We start from the raw sequence: 17,166 nt of genomic DNA on the forward strand, positions 1-17,166 counted from the left end.
AACTATTGATATGATCTTTTTTGGCCTTTATTCCATTATATATTGCATTACACCAATTTTTGGATGATTAAGTCAACTTTGCATGAGTGAAATAAATCCTTTATGAGATTTAGTCAATTTTCTTAAACGAATGTTTCATGACTTGCTGGATGGCCTTAGGATGATTTTCAGAGACTTTAAATGATTTTTGGTTTTTTATTAAAGTTGAAATTGTGGTTTTGTTGGAGAAAGAGTCCACGGAGCTCCTTATTGGTCATTTGGAAGTCCTCTGAGTTGTTTTAAAAAGCTACCAGACATGGTGGCCGTCTGTTATGTGGCATCAGAAACTAATACAAGTGTGACTTGGGTTTTGACACCCAGTCTATTGAGAATGGAAAAACAGCTGTAGAAAAGTGTAGGAACAATGCCTGTCTGAAAGACTTCTCCTGTCTGGGCCACCACCCAGAAGCAGGGCAACCGAGGAAGTGCACCCCGGAGGCCCCCGTCTTGCCCCCCGCCAGCTTGCGGGCATGGGGATGGATCGTATGTGCAGCATGGGCCCTGGGAAGCGACGGAGCTCCCTCTCCTCCTGCCCACAGCACAGGAGCACCCATGGCCCCGTTTCTGACCTGAAGAACCTCTGCTCGAAGAAACTTAACCCCAGCTTACTCCCAAATATCGGGGAAAATATTCAAGGTGATGGAACTGTTAACCTGAGACATTAAATGCAGATGTGACTTTCACAGAGACTAGATAATAGTTCAATTTAATTAAAAAAAATTTCTTACCAAATAATCATCCTGTTAGGGACAATGGGTAAATTGTACCTAAGGACAAATGGATTCATTACATTCCTGTGTCCCATTTTAGAAAAAGGGTCACATCTGTAGAAGTCAGATCGACTTCTTCCAATAGTCCAACCACTGAGAAAGACTCACGCGACCTTCTTTTTAAGAACTGTCCCAGGCCCACCAGCAATGTCAGGAACCATAGCGCCAACCCTAGGGGGGGATCGTTAACTTGGTCTGGAGGGCTGGTGTGACGCTAGACCCTGAGGGGAAGCAGACATCATGGAGGATGTGGCCCTGATTCCAAGCAGAATCAGAGGCCCAGACAAGGCTCAGAAGCATGTGGTTGCTGCCCCCCTTCTTGGGAGAGCCGAAGGCAGAAAAGGACCTCCACAGGGGGCTGCATGGGCTTCACAGAGGATGTGCTTTGCAGGAGCGTTGGTACCCGTGACGAGTCACAACACATTCACCTTCAGGCGGGAGGGGTGTGTAACAAGGAAATGATCACGATACGGTGGGAGACAACCATTGAAAATGATGTTTTCGATGTTTTATGTTATCTTTTAATGGCAGGAAGAAAACATGCAAGTTATTGTAATAAGCAGGACAGAGGCTTTATGCGATGCAATCCTAATTGTACCATACAGTACATCGTGGCTCCCCGTAGAATTCATCTATCTGTGTTGTGTGAACATACAAACACACAGACAGGACGTGGGATCTTCCTGTATGCTGCGCACACACACACACACACACACACACACACACACAGACACACACACACTGTTTAAGGGCCTACTGTGTGCCCCACCATGCACAGTGCTAAGCGATTGAGAAACAGTATCTCATTTATTGATGGCAACAACTCGGTGAGGGAGGTATGTACTGGGTTGAATAATTTCCTCCCAAATTCCTGCCCACCTGGCACCTCCAAATGTGACTTATTTGGAACCAGGGTCTTTGCAGATGTCCTTGGGTTACAATGAGGTCATACTGGACTAGGGTGGTTCTAAATCCAATAACTGGTGTCCTTGTAAGAGAGGTGTTTGGGCACAGCCATAGATGGGTGGACAGGCCATGCAAAGACAGAGGCAGACACTGGAGAGATGTGCTGTGATCTCAGGAACACCCGGGGTTGTGGGCCACCACCAGAAGCTCGAGGAGGCAAGGAGGACCCTCTCTAGCACCTTCAGAGGGAGCATGGCCCTGCTGACACCTCCATTTGAGGTTTCTGGCCTCCAAATCTGAACAGAACAAATTTCTGTTGCTTCAAGCTCCTGGGTTTGTGATACTTGTTACGGCAGCCCTAGGAAATTAACACAAGGTATATTTATCAATAACACGTCAAAACAATGATCAGAACGAAGGATTAGTGGGAGCCCCCACAGTTACAGTTGGCCAGACAAAAGTATGGGTGGCCTGGGCACCCCATTTGCAGCTGGTATCAGAAGTGGGGGCGTGTTGCAGGGCTGAGCCCCTAACTGGGTCAACAGCATGAGGATCAAATTGAATCGAATGTTGGACATCTCGTTGGTGTCAGAAAATTGGAGTTTGTCACTTATAAAGTGCAAATTAAGACCCAAATGTGACACTAATATACCCATATTTGATCTGCCAAAAAAATAAGGAACCTGGGAATGCCAGCAGTGGGGAGGGCTGTGGATGGACAGGGCTTCAGACACAGTCCTGGGGGGTGCAAATTAGAGGCCCGGTTTGGAAGTGAACTGACCGTTATGTCTCCAAGTTGGAGAACCACATACATATGACTCAGCAACTCTGTTCTTCAGTGTGTATCTGTGGGAAACTCCTACGCACGTGCCCCAGCGCGTCTGTGCCAAGAGGTCTGTACCAGCTAAGACTCTGAGACCGTGAAGAAGCCCGTCTGTGGAAGGATACCATGTGGTCTGCTCCAAATGACTGAGCATAAGCCATGCACAAGAGCACAGGCGTCAGGAACTGAGCTGCGTTGCAAGAAGCAAGTCCCAGGAGACGCTATATATATATTAGATGGTATCCTTTTCCAAAGTTCAAAAATAAACAAAATGAAACCGTATATAGTTGGGGCATACAAACAATTCATCACAAAGCAAGGCTCCACCCACACAAATTTCAAGGTAGTAAATACAGTTCTTGAAGAAGTAAGCAAACCTGCTGATAAAGTCCTAAATCAGGTCCTCACTTCAGTCTTCCGCCCTTTCCCAGGGAAGCCAGGCATCACAGCAGTTAGCAAATTACAATCTTAGGCAATGCTTTGCCCCGAGAGTTTTTCTCCACCAAGAAGATGTGTCATTTCGGTTTTTATTTACTTGCTGACGTGTGTGAGAAGGTTTTCTCAGTAAATCCTTGGAGAATAGCCTTTCTTGTCATGCAGAGATGTTATGATATTTTGTGGCGTAATGACGTGAAAACATTTTGTTGGTACAAAATAATTAAGTTTTTACAGGGTCATTTACCAGGGGATTTATTTTTCCCTTTTCTTGGCAACGAACCTAGCTAAGCAATTCTGTTGTTCCTCCAAGCGCCTACCCTTGGGGTTCGGGATTCTACAGGCAGGAGGGGCGAGGCTGGGACCACCACAGGGACATAACATACAACCCATCAGCTTTGCGAGCCCGGCTGTGGCGAGGAGCCCTAAAGCCCTTGTCGCATCTATCCGTGGGATGAAGCCTTAGTTAGAGAGAAGGCGGGTGGCTGGAGGGATTCAAAGTGGAGCAGCTGTAGCAGCCAGACAAGAGGACAAGAACCTGGAGGTGTAGAGAAGAGGTCCAATCAAGTTGTAGGGATCTGATTTGCAGAGGGAAGGCCATGAAACCATGCGCAGGGCATCAAAGGAGTAGGAAACGCTTCAAAGTCAGAGAGCCCCTCACAGAGGGCTGGGGTTCTGCTCCAAGTCAGAAGTGGCTTCAAGCCATGACAAGATGGCCCCATGGCCTGGGCGTCAGGTGGGGTGGGTGAGGTCATCACAGAAAGGCCAATCTGCTTGAGCACTGGCTGCTCACAGGCACTGGAGGATCCAAGTCGCTGGCAGGGGTCTCCTTGGCTGGTGGGAGAATTGTGTTTAATGTGACCTTTATCACAGTCCAAAGATCTACAAAGAAGCAAGAGGAAAACCATCAATCTCTTTTTCTAATCATTTTAATTCTAAGAACTTATAGCTTCCACAAATATTATTAAGAATAAGATTTAAAAGGAACCCCACATGACAGCCTATAGGGTTCTCGGTGCTATCAATAGCTTCTGGATCAACCCTTATCTGAACCGCACTCCTATTGTTTCAGGCTTGGGATTCAGGGCCTCCGTCATTTGCAGCTGCAAGTATTCCAGCAGCCACAGGAGCTAGTTACACAGTAGCAGTTTATGTGCTTCCAGCTCTCTCCCCACTGGCAGAGATTAGCCATGGATTTCTCCCCACAAAAAAACTTTTGCAGGCAAATCAGCTGCACCTTCAACTATGGAAGCCCCAACAGTTTCCTTCTGGAAATGATAAGCTTGGGTCACATGGAAGACAAAAGAGGGAGATCCACTTTAAGACATTTTCACAAAATTCCACTGTGTAGGAGGCTAGGAACGTGAATATTGAAACAATCACAAAAATAGAATTTGTTTCTATTATTGAGACCAAGCTACAGGTCATTAAAACATCTGGAAGATCGGTCATGCAGGGGACAAATGGACATTCACTGTCGGCTGGGGGCAGGAGGATGGGAGGCAGGTCATTCCAGGCCACCCAGCTCTCCGCAGCCTGGGAGCAAAGAGATGCAGACCCAGACCTCAAGGAAAACAAAGCAATGAGTCTATCTTGTGGACCAGAGTTGGTTTTCTGGAGTTCAAACCTGCTGCTTGCCAGCACACAACGAGAATGAGCTTTTAGGTGTGGATTAGTCTTTCCTCAACTGTACAAAATCAAAAATATGAAACAAAAAAGATTTGTGAGAAGCACTATTAGATTGAACCCTCCAAATTACATTTTTAACTCCCTATCCTAAATCCAACCACAGAATCAATAGGCTGATGATGGAATAAAGCTGAAGACATAGGTGTGAAGCCACGTTTGTCGTCATACGAGGGGGACCAAGGAGACGCGTGGGCACACACACGGCGGCTGGCGCCGTCCACCACCAGAGTCAGCGAGCGGATCCAGGCCCCTTCATTCCTAAACACCAACTTCCAGCCAACGGAGCCACAAGCCCCTGGAGACTCGGCGGATCCTAGCCCGAGGGCAGAAGACACAGGATGAGCCTGAGACATTTTGTTGGGCCAGAAACGGCGAAAGCTCTTAGGAAAGGATGAGAAGACAACGAGACGGGGCGTTCTGACGGCACAGGAGCCGACCTGGAAAATCCCAGAGGCCAACGCAGGAGCGAGTTGAGCAAGAACATAAATAAGAAGATCAGATTGTAACCCAGAGAAGAAGCCCCATCCCTGTGAGTGCGTGTTGACACAGGGAGACGATGGGAAGATCCATAAATGGGAAAACGGGACAAATTTCCTTCAAGAATTCCAAATAATACACGATCAGGACTGAGGGCGGGGGAGATCACCACAAGGGCCACAGTCAGAACTGCTGTCGGCAAGGACCACGGCCGACGCTGCACCAGCGGGCCCTGGCTTAGCCTCAAAGTCCCACCACAAAATGTTTATTAATCACCGCAGTGGTTTTAACATTTGTGCAGATTCTTTGATCCGCCTCCAGGAGGTGGGTCCCACGTCTCCTCCCCTTGAGTGTGAGCTGGCTTCTAACTCATGGAAGAGAAAACAGTCACTTCATGGAGACCCCGCCCAGACCTGGAGATCCGGGATACCAGCACCAGGGCCCGTCGGGTAGCATGCAGCCCCCGATGTGAGGCCATGAGGATGCCCCTGTGAGTGTTCTCCCCCAAATCCACAACCCTGCTGTAACTAACCACGAGAAGTCATCAGAGGGACATTCTGCAGAATAGGACGGTCACAAAAACCAGACCCCAGGGAAGCAAGTCACACAGCGCATGCTGTGGGGAACCTGGATGGGCTTCTGGGGCATAAGCAGGGCACCAGCGGAAAGATGGGTGGCGTCTGAATATTCTGGACTGCGGTGAATAATGTGGGACCGGAGCGAGTTTCTTAGTTTTGACAAATGTCCTGTGGTTACGTAGGGTTGCAACATCAGGGACACGGGGTGAAGAGGAGGGCTGTCTGCACTATTTTGATGACTCCTCTGTAAATAGAACATATTCTCCAAATGAAACATTAAAACGTTTCTAAAACAAGAGGGTGGGCCATCAGAGGCTGGAGGGTGAGAGGCTTATTGAGGAAATAGCCACATAACCGTTACCTTACTGTGCACCCAAAGTGCTGCTTCCCTTCCCATCCCGGCCCCTCCCTCTTGCTGAGGAAGCACGCCACGTGTCCCATGTCCACCCGACCTGGTGGCCATTGGATGCATTTTTTCCCTAAGGGGGGTTGTAACTGTCACCAGAGAGCCATTTGAATGGGATATATGGTCAGAAGTGGAATTTCCGGCACCAGAGACCAGCTCGGGAAGGGGACACTGTCACCAGAATGAACGGCCAGTACCCCACGTAGTCACGAAGATTGTGCCTCCACCAACTGATTCGGCAATCCAATTTCCACTTGGAAATGTAGCCTCAGGAAAAAATCAGGTTCCTATGAAGACACCCACCGTTGTGCGGCTTCTAATAGTCCAACAACAGAAAGCAAGCATCTATATAAGAGACATTGGGGTTGGACTTTCTTATTGAAAACACACCTGGCCAGCACTCCAGCGCTTGTCCACGTCAGTGTGCTTGGGCTTGGACGCTTGCTCTGGACAGGTTTATCTTACACCCTCCCACACCACACCTCATCAGTACTCTCAAAACTGAAGCCATCTGCCCACCGAACTCGCGTTTCTTTCAGGAGTCACCTGATCTGTCTTTGCAAACTGCAGACTCGAGTGTGAAGTGACTTGTCCACATTGGTACCTGTCCAGCAGAGGCTGGTAAGCACTGGAAACGGTCTCACTGACTGGCTAGTCCATTCTGACCAGGCCCTTCCAGCCACCAGCCCGGCGTTCGGCTGGGACCTGAGACCCTTCACAGCACGTCGGCACCGGCACCCGGGGCCCATTTCCACAGCCCACCGCAGCCCCAGAGCTCACTTTCAGCTCCAGTCCTCCCTACAGTGTGAAGTCCACCTGCCAGGCCAGGGGTCCTTGGCGATGCTGGGGAAAGCCAGGAGAACAAACCACTTGTCCGGACGCAGCTTCGGGGTACCTGTCCTGAGATTGTCCGCGACATCCGCCAGCCCATTTCAGTAGCTGGTGCTTCTCCTCCCCTGCCCAGCAGAGCCCCCATTACCCCTGACTTTGCTCAAGAGACCACCCTTCCCCTGAGAGGCTCCTGCCCCCGAGAGAGTCAGAGCCTGCATGCTCCTGACGCCCGGGGCTGGGCTGGCTCCCTGTCGCCTCGCTGCCTTCTGCACAACCACCACCTACGGGACCCGTGGGAGCTGGTTTTATGCTGTTCTGTGATTTGTGCATTTCACAGTAACACGCGTGTGAAACGTTCTTGAACAAACACAGCTCAGAGGCACACCGTACAACACCCTAAAATGCCGCCTACCCATACTTCAGTGCCATTATCAGCTTGAGTCCATCCAGAGCTTTGTGAATGTGGAGCTCAGGGAGACCCATGCTCCCTGATCATTTGCCCTCGAGAGAGCACGCCCCCGTGACAGGCCCGGTTCGAGTCGGGAAGAATTCTACCGCGTAGCTCTTGGATCACTTGGGCTTTTATCCCCATTGTTTCTAAGAATGAGAGAACAACCATGGTAGAAAGAAAGGGCCAGGGCAGAAAGGACATCACGGCCACTAAAGGTCAGAATTCAAACTCTTGAGATGGGCGTATGGTCGGGGATGGCCAACGCTCCGTGCGTCGGCAGTAACGATGGACAAGTTGATGCCTCCTTGCCCAGCTAGTCCTCCGCAGCTTAGGAGGGTCCAAGCAGACAGAGGCAAAATTCTGTGGCTTTTAAAATCCCTGAGCTGGCCTGGGTTCCCAGTGGTGTTCTCTGGGTTTTGGGTAACTCGGAGTGGCTTTGGACCCGCTTTGGTGAAGTAACAGTGTGTGTTTAGGAGATGGTGCAAATCAAAACCTCAGCGTGATGATCCTTTCAGCTCAGGGCACGCTTGGGTGGTCATTCCTACATCCCGTGACCCGCGTGTGTGTGCGTGTGCGTGTGCGTGAGTGTGTCCCTGAGTAGACACACGTGCATCCGACCCCGCTGAGCAACCGCTACCTCCGTGCTCTTCTCCGTGCGGCTCCGCAGGGCGCTCTGCTCCCCCGGTGGCTCTGGTGTGCTGGTTTATTTCTGCTGTGAAGCATGTTTAGGTATCCATAGTCTGCACTGAACCGGTTCTCGGCCATCGGAGCCCTTGAGGACTTCTCGAAATCCTCAGAGCTTCTGACCCAGCGGGACCGGGGTGGGGCCCAGGAATCTGCATTTCTCTGGCGATGCTGCCGCTGCCTGTCCTGGGGCCACACCTTGAGAACTCCTGACTATTGGGATAGATTTCCGAGGATCCATGGTGCTCCTGGACGGAGCGCTGGGTGAACCACTGTGTGTGTTCACTGAAAGGACCGGCTAATTGTCAACTTAACCTAGAATCCCAAAGAGAGCCACCCAAGAAAGGAGAAGGGTCTTAGTGCCTGCGGTGCAAATAAGGAGCAGGTGAGGGCAAGCTGTCCCCGTGCCCTGACCATGCCTCCACCCCAGCACACCCACCCAGCCTCTGCAGTCGGGCCAAGAGATCTGGTTAGAAGGGGGTCCTTCCCCTAAGACAATCCCACAGCCCTGGAAAACTGTTCCCCAAAGCTGCCATCAGCAGGATGCCGAGGAGCCAGGTGATTCTCTTCTGTCTCACCACCACCTTCCTGCCTCCTCCAGGCTGGGTCCAGCTTTCCCTGCGGCGGCCACGGTAGGCGGGTGGCAGGTGGGAGGAGCCCGCTGTGCTCCGCCATAGCGAGGGCACCCAGGCCCTCTGTGCACGCTTTCACAGGCCACAGTGATCCTGGGCACCCCTTCAGCCTGCTTGCCTGTCCTCCAGCTTGAGGATGAAATCCCACAACTAAACAGACCCCACAGAAAAATCCGAGATTCTCCTGCTTCTGAGAGCATTGTCCACGGACAAGCTGGGGACATTTGCTTAAATACAAGAAGCTGCTTCCTAGGACGGACTTGCACTTGGCGTTGGGCATGCGGAGGGCTGGGACCCTAGCCGTCCTCACCGCCTCCCCCGCGGCTCCAGACCAGGCTGCCTCCACCCATTTGAACGACACATTCACTGCCCGTCTGGGAATGAGGCCGTCTTGGGGACGGGGTGGGGGCGGGGATGCAGGAGAGCTGACAGGCAGGCTTACCCAGAGATACCCAGAAGCGTCTCTAAGAAGAGCCGGGCCCCCAGGCAGCTGGGCGGGGGTGCGCCCATGTCCCACAGCAGCATCCCGGGGTCTGAAGTGATCTCCGTCCACTGGACAGTGAACGCGGATGGCTTCTCCTCTGTGATGCGCTCGCCCTGTCCTCCGTACTGAATCTGACGAGCCAGGAAGGAACGGTGTCCTCTGTATTCACGCCTCAGTGTCTGTAGCGAGCCCCCCGTGAACACCGGCAGACCATTTGGGAGAAGCCTGCTGAACAGGGAGTGTCCCCGTCTATGCAGACAATGTAACTAACCCCTGGGACTCCAGGGGAGCTGGGTCTGGGGTCTGCGCCCGCTTGGGGGAAGAGCAGAAAACTCCCCCACGTGTTTCCATTCTGAGTCCTCTCTGAGCTGTCCTGGGAGGCAGCCCAGACCCCACTGGGGCCACACAGGCTCATCCTCCCCGGGGGCCTGGCCAAGCCCACGTGGAAAGCTTACTGGTGTGGCCTGGAGACGGTCCACGGCCTGCAGCTGAGAAGGGCCAAGCCTGGGGCTTCCGAAACCAGCCACGGTGGTGGTGGGGCTCAGGCAGCTCAGCGCTGCTCTCCCCAACTCGGCCCTTCTAGGAGAACCCTGCAAACTTGCAGCCTTGTGTCTGTGGGGTTAGTGTGCAGCCAAGAAGCCAGGATGTGTTCTTGTGCAGGGCACCTGGGTCAGCGAGGGGGCCTCTGGGCCGGCCCCACACACACCATCACCCCAGTGGCAGTATACTTCTGGGTGTGTTCTGGAATTTTGATGTCATTTCCAAACTCCTTCAGAAGCTCTACAACCGGATGGGACTTGTCCCCCAGGGGGACATTTGGGGATGTCTGGAGACATTTTGGTTGTTATAACTGGGAAGACAGGGTGCTGCAAGCATCTCAGGGATAGCGGGGCAGAGGCCAGGACGCTGCCCACACCCAGCAGTGCACACAACAGCCCCCAGAAGAATTATCTGACCCAAAATGTCAATGGTGCCAAGGACTGAACACCCCACTCTGCAGGCTTTTGAAAAAAAAAAAAAAAGTAACAACTGACTTGTGTGCAAAAGATTTAGCTGAGAAGCTCTCCCAAGCTTGCTGTGCTGTCTCACGTCTCCAGAGGCTGCCTCTGTTCAGTGCGGCTTTCCCACCCACCCTACCTGCCTGCTAGATGGAGCCACACCTGTCCCCCCACCTGATCTCCCCGGACTCCACCTGGACCTCACCTGGACCCTACCCACCCTGTCTGCTGGACAGAGCCATACATCTGGCCCCCAACTGACCTCTTCTGGACCCCACCTGAACCCTACCCACCCTGCCTGCTGGACAGAGCCATACACCTGGCCCCCAGCTGACCTCTCCTGGACCCCACCTGAACCCTACCCACCCTGCTTGCTGGACAGAGCCATACACCTGGCCCCCACCTGGCCTCCCCTGGACCCTATCTGGCTCCCACCTTGACCTAGGCTGTTTGTGTCTTAGTTTGGGTCCTTCCCAAGGCAGATGCTGAGACAGTGTGGTGGCAGTCATTCACATAGAGGGGTTTCCAGGAAGCTCTTGGTTGGGGAGAGAGGAGGGGTGCCGATGGAGGCTGGGCCCCTAAGCTCAGTCCTGCTGGGATCTGCCCACCCAGCACTGTCCCCCATGGCTGGGGCTCTTCTCTGGATCCTGACCACCAACTACCCAGCCTGCTCCGGAGTTTCTGCAGAAATGGCAGGTGACCTCTGGGGAGGGGGGTGAGGGGCAAGGGCAGAGCACTCGAGGGGTCTGCTCCAGCCAACCTCCCCCAGCAAACGTGGGCACTGTAACCATCGCTGTTTCCCTTAAATTCCTGAGACACGGTGATGGCCTCATTCAGCTTTGTGTTCCCAGAGCCTGACCCCTGGTAACCCCCAAGAAATACTTGTTGCACAAGGAAGGAACGGAATGCCTACAACATGCGAGAGGCTGAGGGTGATGGGTCACTTTGCTTCCGCTGACCATGCCTGGTTTGCCAGCAGAAGGGGAAACGCACCGGGAGAGCCGATTGGCCAGTCCACTTTGAAACTGTCTCTGGGAATGCACTCTGTGCCCAGCATTGATCTGGACAGTCGAGAAGAGGAGAGGGTTTGGAATGGGATCCCTGCCAAGGAGGATAGACATGTCCTCGAGGAGACACACCTCACGACTTCGGACTGGAAGAGCAGCCGCTCCAGGCACTGCTGTCTGCTTCATGGCTGCGGCTCAGCTGTGTACGACCAGCCAAGGGAGAAAATCAAAGTCATGGGGGATCACAAGGTCTTGAGCCCCCACCCCACTTCCCTCTGCCCTTTCCTCCCTGACATATAGTTGTGAAATATTCCCAATGAACAGAGGAGCCTAAAGAACTCTGCAGTGAACACCAATATGTGTAGCACCTTGGGTCTACACTCACACTGCACCTCTCAGCTCTCCCCCTTGCTGCAGCCACCCGCCACCCCACCCTCTGTCCCACAGCTCCACCGTCACCGGCTCCACAACCACAGTCACAAGCTCCAGCTTCCTGCTGTGTATTTGTTCGGGAAGACAGGGCAACGACATGAAGAAAGCAAGCCTTTTATGAGAAAATTTCCCTGCAGGACATAGGTCAAGAGCTTTATGCACTTTCCACTCACCTATGGCCAGCTATTCTCACTCCTACCCTCAAAATCCTGGGGGGCTGGTTGTGCCAGTGAGCACACTGTGGGCAGCTTAGAGTAGAACCCGTTTCAAGACCTAAGAGAAAGGCTGGGCCGGTGCTGGCTGGTGGAAGAAGGGTGTCCCTCTGTGCAGGGCCCCCAGCACTGCCTGCCACCTGCCATTCTGGGGATGGTGCCCAGGAAACCGCCCCAAAACCTTACCTGCATGCACTTCAGCTGCTGAGAAGTTATTTGCTTAATATTTTGGAAATCTGCTTCTCGTTTCTATGTGTATTAAGCATGTGTTATTGAGCTGAGTAAGATGGATGCAATTATGTCACAGTGATGATTTCTGAGCATTTATCTACTTAAAGAAGCTTATGAATTTTTAGCAATTGATTACCTTAATCCAAGCTTTGAGAGAAATGTGTGAGACATGACGGAAGAAACATTAAAAAGAAAGAAAAATAGGGAAGGACAAATAGACCACAGACTAACATGACATTTGAAATTGATAAAAATAGAGGAACAAAGAAATTGATAAAAATTGAGACAGAACAGCTAAACACCAGAAAAATGTAGGTCAAAAGCAAAAAAAAGAAACATGTAAATAAGCAACAGACTATGGAAAATAGGAAGACCAGAACAAAGAAAACACATATGCTACCACAGCACTGGGCAGGGCAAAATCAAATGGTTTTGTTGTTGTTAGGCAGCAGGTCAGAGGTGTCACAGCACCAGGAAGGCCGGCCGATTTCAACTGTGAGGGTCCTTGCAGGGAGAAGTGGAAATCCAGAATTGCAATGCGTAAATTCTGTCCAGTAAGCGCCAGCTCCCCTCCATCGGGCACCTGCGGGAGGACCGGTCCACACCTGCCCCATGGCTGGACTCATGGGCAGCAGGAACGCATTCTCCTGGCCTCGCAGGAGACTGACCTATGACGAGGCTCAGGGACACATTTGGTGATTGTCTCCAGGTGTGGCAAAACCCGCTGCGCGTGTCATCCGCTCCCCAAAACAGGGATGAGGTACCAACCGGGGACCCTCTCCAGCTCCGGCCCCTGGCCTCCTTGCAAGCAGCCTCCCTCACTGTTTGGGGTGGTTCTTGAACAGCGTAACAACTTCCGCAGAGTGAGACCAAGTGTGTGCCTGAGTGTGAGCTGCTGGAGCGAATATGATCCCTCAAACAATGATTTTCTCATTTTACCAGGGAGCTCGTTAGCCTGTACTAATTTACAAAACCAGTTTGCTACGATCATAGTCATTACCTGGCACAGCCTGTGCCGGCCTCTGTAAGCAGCTGGACAGGACAGGCATCTGCACTCTCTCTCTGAAGACCACCCACTGGACAGGAACATTGCTTACTTGACATGAATGGTTAGATAGTTTAGAGACGACATGGACAACATTCAACTGAGTGGAAAAGCAAACGAGACAGACAGGTGCCAAAAATAAAGCTAGGAGCCTCGAGGCTCTGGACTTCTCTCCTGTAATGTGAGGTGAAGCGGACTCATGCCACACTCTGAGGCATTTGGGGTTCTCTGTAGAAAGCCCACCCTGCCACTCTATGCCTAGACAGGGGTGAGCTGGCATCCAAACCTCGCCACGTTCCCCGGGCTCCAGAACCTGACCGTGCTTACTGTAACTCGCAGGTACCTAGGCTGGCTTCACATTGGGCCGGGAGTGGAACGCCCAGGTAGAAACAATGAGCAATGATTTTACTTCCCAGAGATTGTTCCCGTGTAACAGCCATATTTGAAATTAATGCCTTGCAATTACACTTTTTAAAAAAGCAACAAATACTTTGAAGTCACCTAGTCTGCCCCCGAAATGTGTCTGGGGAAGCAGCGGGTCTACCCTGGCCCCGCAGGTCCAGGCCTGGGTAGGGATGTCCGGCTCTTACCCCGCAAACAAGAAGAGGAGCTTCCCCACCAGGCACTCCTAAGCATTTGACCCCAATGTCTTCAGTCAAAGGCAGAATCAATCAAGGGAAAAAATAAGATCAAATCCAAGGTAAAAGTCAGGCATTAAGTAGCAGGTGTTTCAGGAAATCAGGTTGGGTTATAAATCCTCAGTTGACTTTCTGGGCTTTTGTGAATAAGGAGAGATGAACTGTGGCTCTGGTGGGATCTCCAGCTTCCCCGAGAGGACAGCTGTGAGGCAAGAAGCAGACCGTCTTGTCTCGGGACTCCTGGGGAAGGGTCTCGGCTGAGCGCGGCGGGGTGGGCCTCGAGGAGTCAGCGTACGAAGCATTCTGGACACGCTGTGGTGGGCAGCCTCTCTCGGCACCCCAGCTCTATGTCTCTTGGTGAATATACACCAGTTCTGCATTCTGACTTGGGACACGGTGTCTTCTGCCTGAGTCCGTCAGATGGGCCGCCGGTGAGTGCAGACTGCAGTCCGGGCGTTGGCCCCAGCTCCCGCTTGCCGCACCGAGCCAAGCAGGCTGTCCGCATGGAGGGGTCCTCCTGCTCCCGGGGGTTCATCATCTCCCGAAGACCTCCCGACACACCAGCCCTTCCTCTCCTCATGGTTCTGGGCCTCTGTTCCTGCTCGCCGAGCTTGGATCTATACCGCGTCGCGAGTAAGAGCTGAGCGACTTTAGGAAGGTTCCTCATGGTTCAGGTCCCCACCCAGCCATGTCCTCTGCAGCGTAGCTCCTGCAAAGGACTTCGGGAGAGGACGCTACTCAGAAAGCCTAAGCAGAAAACGTCTGCATGTCAGGGGACAGAAAGGGAGCGTGCTGACCCAAGGAAGGAGAACCCCCATCTACAAGCCCACAGGGAAAATTGAACAAGTTTTTGTCTTACAAACCCCATGCCAACCACTGTGAATGCTCTTGCTTTGAGGACATCCTTGAAAAGTGCCCAGAGTGGGAACTGTGCTGGGGTAATAGAGTCTCCTGCTGTTCATTTCTTCTGATTGCATTGTCCCCAAAGTGCCTGAAAACATTAAAAAGCAGCCGTACTCACCGTATCAGAAAGCGGGCTTGCGTTTTGCTTTGCTCTGATTCTGCACATTCAGAAGGCGCGGTGCACGGCCGCTGTGGATAAGACTTCTTCCCGCGCTGAAAGGCCATCGTGCGCCGAAAGGCCATCGTTTCCAAATCGTCATTAGAAAGAGGGGATTTCCCCAGACCACCAACCCAGGGGTTCGCCCACTTCCCTCCTGCAGGCCTGCCTCGGGATTTCCTGCAGCATCTGCAGGCCACCACACGGTGACTGGTAAAGACCCCGAGGCTGGGGGCCTCAGGAGGCAGCCTGGCCTGGGCTCCCACCCACGCGGCTCACCCCCGCTGACCGCATCCTGTCCTGGCCCAGGCCATTCTGGGAGCGTATGCTCTCTGTTGGGCCCTGGCAGCCTGGGAGGGGAGTCTCCTTCCTTTGCCCCAAGGTGAGGTGCTGACTGGGGCCGGGAGACCCCTGCACCTTCTTGGGAGCCACCCAGGGTCCCGCCACCAGCACCCTCACAGCCATGTCCCCACCTGTCACCTTCACTAGACCTGAGGATGCCCTGGCCCACAACCCACCACAGAGGCAACGTGTTTGCCCTAATTAGGACAGCGGAGCCCTGGCTGTCATGTTCCTGCTAAGGAGCAGGGTGGTGACTGGGCCCAGGAGCAAGTGGGGAGGGTGGCGTGGGCAGCTGGAGCGTTCCTCCCTCCCAACAGGAAGGAAGTGGAGCATCCGGGACAGGGCTGGTGGGCTGGTGGCTGCGACGTGGGAGCGTGTCCACCTCCCTTCTGGTTCCTTCTGTTTCGTAAGTGTGAGAACAAAGCAGTGAGTGATGTTGAGGAAGCCCGGGGCATCCACGTACAGAGGCGCGCTGTGACAGGGCTGTCTCTGAGCAAGGTGAACAGAGGACGAGGGACGCAGGGGCTGTTCAGAGCCTCATTGCGGACGTGAAGTGGACCGATCAGCGAGAACTCTGTAATTCTCCCGGCTGCTCGGGCCAGGAGTGCAGTCTGGACAGGGTTTGGTGAAACCGCTTGGGGGTTTGCCCAGGATCGCATGGGTGGCCAGCAGAGAGGGCGGGAGTCTTAGAGGGCTCAAGTGAGGAGGGGCTGACAGTGGGAATGGACTCCTTAGTCTCTGGGGAGAGGCCGGGCACGCAGGAGACGGACCCAGTGCCCTAGGGGGCATCCTGACACTGTGCCGGCAGGAGCCAGCAAGATGAGCAGGAGAGCGAGGGGAGCCCTCCAAGCACAGGGAGATGGAGCCCTGAGGGCGTGAAGGCTCCAGATCCAAAGGGCATGGGAGACCAGGTGGGGCCAGGACAACGTGACCATGTCCGGTGGCTACACGGGGAGATGGGGATGCAGGCTCAGGTGAGCCAGACGTGCAGGTGGGGCAGCTCCTGGGCCCGGCAGCCACCTGGTCAGCCGGTTCTGCTGCTGGCCTGTGGCTGGGCCAGGAGAGTGCAAGTTCCTCCAGACGCTGCTGATGCACCGGGGGGGGGGGGGGTGCTGCTGTTCAGGACCCCTCACCCCGAGTGTGACAGACCACCTGCAGATCCCTGAGGCTCCACGTCCACATTTCTGTCGACAAGAAGTGCAAGTCACAATCTCTGTGACGTTCCCAGGGAGCAGTCACAGGACTGTCAGTGCCCACCAGTCTGCCGGCCCATCCCTGGCTCAGAGTGAAGGTTCGGCAAGCCCCCAGCGGCCAGCCCAGGCCAGCCCCTTCCAGGCCTCTACCCTTCTGCTCCTTCGAGACAGAACACCTCCCAGGAGCAGAAAGCATGCCCAACATGTGTGCTTACGTGCCTACTGGGTCAGGACAGCCACCTGCTTCAAAGCCTGCAAAGACCCCGACGCCTTTGCCAGGATAGCCGGAAATCCTCAGCAAGGCCACCGATAGATGTGACCCTTCCCACCACTCTGCCAGCCCACACTTCCCAGCCCCACACCCACACACCCACAGACCTCAGGCTACTTCTAACTGTGTGTGATGCCCAGAGGGCACACACCCCAGCCCTCTGCTGCTGGGGCCTGCGTGTTGTATCTGTTCTGTAAGACAGATGGTGGGGCCCCTCCTTCTAGAAGCCTCTGCTCCCTCAGGCTGGGCTGGGAGCCCCCACCAAACCCAGCCCGCTGTGCCCTGTGCAAGAGCCGCCCGAGAAAGTGTGGCCCCCACTCTACTTGGTCTCTGGCTCTTTGACGACAGACTTGTGGTCCTGTTGTGGCCTGGTGTCACAGTGGCAGCTGATGGATTGAAGAAAACATCAATGAGTGGCAGGGGAGAGGGAGGGGAGCATTAGGTGTTCTGAGCCCTGTGTTCTCAAGCTTTTCAAGGCCCTGGAATTTACTCTCTACATGACTCAGGCCTGGCGATGTCTTTACCAAAGTGA

Source organism: Ursus arctos, unplaced genomic scaffold (genome assembly GCF_023065955.2).
Source record: "Ursus arctos isolate Adak ecotype North America unplaced genomic scaffold, UrsArc2.0 scaffold_33, whole genome shotgun sequence".
Classification (NCBI taxonomy): Eukaryota; Metazoa; Chordata; class Mammalia; order Carnivora; family Ursidae; genus Ursus; species Ursus arctos.